Below are 2,632 nucleotides of genomic sequence, written 5' to 3'. Positions count from 1 at the left end.
GATACAGAAATGCTGATGCATAGGAGCACATGCACCCCAATGTTCATAGCAGCAATGTCAACAATAGCCAAAACATGGAAGGAGCCTAAATGTCCATCACCTGATGAGTGGATCAAGAAGATGTGGTGTATATATACAGTGGAGTACTACATGGCAATGAGAAAGAATGAAATCTGGCCATTTGTAGGAAAGTGGATGGACCTCGAGGGTGTCATGCTAAGTGAAATAAGTCAGGTGGAGAAGGATGGATACCATATGTTTGCACTCATAGGTCTAACAGGAGACCAGGAGAAACCTAATGGAGGACCAGGGGGAGGGGAAGAGGGAAAGAGAGTTGGGGAGAGAGAGGGACACAAAACTTGAGAGACTATTGAATACTGAAAACAAACTGAGGGCTGAAGGGGGAGGTTGGAAAAGAGGTGGTGGTAATGGAGGAGGGCACTTGTGGGGAAGAGCACTGGGTGTTGTTTGGAAACTAATTTGACAATAAACTACTTTAAAAAAAAGATGGAATGTTCTGAATATATATGTTAGGTCTATCAGATCCAGTGTGTCATTCATAGCCATTGTTTCCTGGTTTCTTTTCTGTACAGATGTTCTATCCATTAATGTAAGGGGGTATTAAATTCCCCTACCATTATTGTATTATTATGAATTAGTTACTTTATGTTTGTTATTAACTGTTTTATACATTTGGGTGCTTTCATGTTGGGTGTATAAATATTTACAATTGTTGTATGCTTTTGTTGGACTGTTATAGTTATTATTATATAGTGCTATTCTTCATCTCTTGTTATAGTCTTTGTTTTAAAGTCCAGTTTGCTCAGTATGAATATTATTACTCCAGCTTTCTTTCGGCATTCATTTCCATGATAAATGTTTTTACATCCCCTCACTTTCAATCTGCAAGTGTCCTTAGATCTAAAATGAGTCTCTTTTAGGCAGCTTATAGATGGAACTTGTTTTTTCATCCATCCTGACATCCTATCTTTGAGGTTTTCAGTCCAATTTACATTCAGAACAAGTATTGATAAGTAGGTAGTTAGTGTCATTTTGTTACTTGTTTTCTCATTGTTTCTGAAGATTTTATCTTTTCCTTCCCTATCTTTGTGACTTCTATTCTTTCCTTCTCACTCAAAGAGTCCCCTTTAATATTTCTTGCAGGACTGGTTTCGTGATCTTGAACTCTTTTAGTTTTTGTTTTTCTGAGAAAATCCTTACTTCTCCTTGTATTCTGAATGATAAGCTTGCTGGACAGAGTATTCTTGGCTGCAGATTTCTCCCATTCAGCATTTTGAATATATCCTGCCACTCCCCTCTGGCGTGCCACTTTTCTGTTGAGAAATATCCAGCTGGTCTTATGGGTCTTCCCTTGTGAGGTAAATTACTTCTTTTGTTTTGCTGCTTTTAAGGTTTTTTTCTTTATCATTATATTTTGCAAGTTTTATTACCATATGTGTTGTTGTTGGCCTGCTTTAGGTGATTTTGATGGGAGTTCTCTGTACCTCCTCGATTTTGATATCTTGTTCCCTTCCCCAGATTAGGGAAGTTTTAAGCTATAATTTCTTCAAATAAAAATTTCTAAACCCCTTTCTCTCTTCTTCTCTCTTCGTTCTCTCTCTTCTCTTCTTCTTCTTGGACTCCTATAATATTAATATTTTTACATTTGGTAGAGTCACTGAGTTCCCGAAGTCTATCATTGTGTTGCATAAGTCTTCTTTCTCTCTTTTTCTCATCCTCATTATTTTTCTTTATTTTATCTTCTATATCACTTATTCATTTCTCTGCTCCTTCATTCCTTTTATTGATTGTATCAAATATGCTTCTAATCTCAGTTACTTCGTTCTTCATATTTTACTATTTTTTAACTGTTTTATCTCTGCAGGGTCTCCCTGAATCTTCAATTCTTTTCTAAAGCCCAGTGTGTATCCCCATGAATGTTGCTTTATTTTTTTATGTTTTTAATATAACACAATTTGCTTTTTTAACATATGCAATTATTTTCCATCATTTACAATACAGTAGTTACAATGACACTCCAAACAGAAAAGCAAAGTAATAAATCAAAACCCCAACTTCTATTTCATGTAATTAGACTTATACAGAAATTAGAAGGTTAAGTAACAACTAGTTCATCACCTAATTTCACAGTTATCTGAAGTGGCAATCGTTATGTAGCAGCTTATCTATGATATATTCAAGATAAATGATACAATTTATTACTTGCCCATAAGCTAAAACACAGCCTGCTTAATACCTTTCCTTAAATTCCACCTCTATACTACAATATACTTGAAGTCCATGCAAAAAAGTAGCTACCTTTTATGTAGGAAATGGATGATTAAGTCTTTGGTGTTGTAAAAGCAACTTCATTTAAACATAACCATCCCCACCACCAAAAAAAGAAGAGGAAAAAGAAAAAAAAAGTAAAGAAAATCATAAGGGAAAAACCCAAGACACACTTCCTATGGGAAAAAAAAAACCAGCATGTAATTTCTGTCCTTGACAGAATGTATTAAATAAGCAAACACCTCCAACAAGCAAAACAAGTACTACCATATAAAAATATTAAAAAAAGAAAATCCTCTCACATGCATAAATGAAAGATTGCACACAAAGCACTCACATCTTT

At 34.9% G+C, this 2,632-nt stretch overlaps 1 protein-coding gene across 1 annotated transcript in view; it reads left to right on the top strand.

Annotated features, from left to right (window-relative positions):
- ZDHHC15 (zinc finger DHHC-type containing 15) overlaps nt 1–2,632 on the top strand; it is a 182,161-nt gene that overhangs the window by 139,527 nt on the left and 40,002 nt on the right. The gene's annotated exons all lie outside the window — the stretch shown is intronic.

The sequence above is a fragment of the Suricata suricatta genome, chromosome X (genome assembly GCF_006229205.1).
Source record: "Suricata suricatta isolate VVHF042 chromosome X, meerkat_22Aug2017_6uvM2_HiC, whole genome shotgun sequence".
NCBI classification, from domain to species: domain Eukaryota; kingdom Metazoa; phylum Chordata; class Mammalia; order Carnivora; family Herpestidae; genus Suricata; species Suricata suricatta.
The sequence above is the reverse complement of the archived record's forward strand: the minus strand, read 5'-3'. Positions and strand labels throughout refer to the sequence as shown.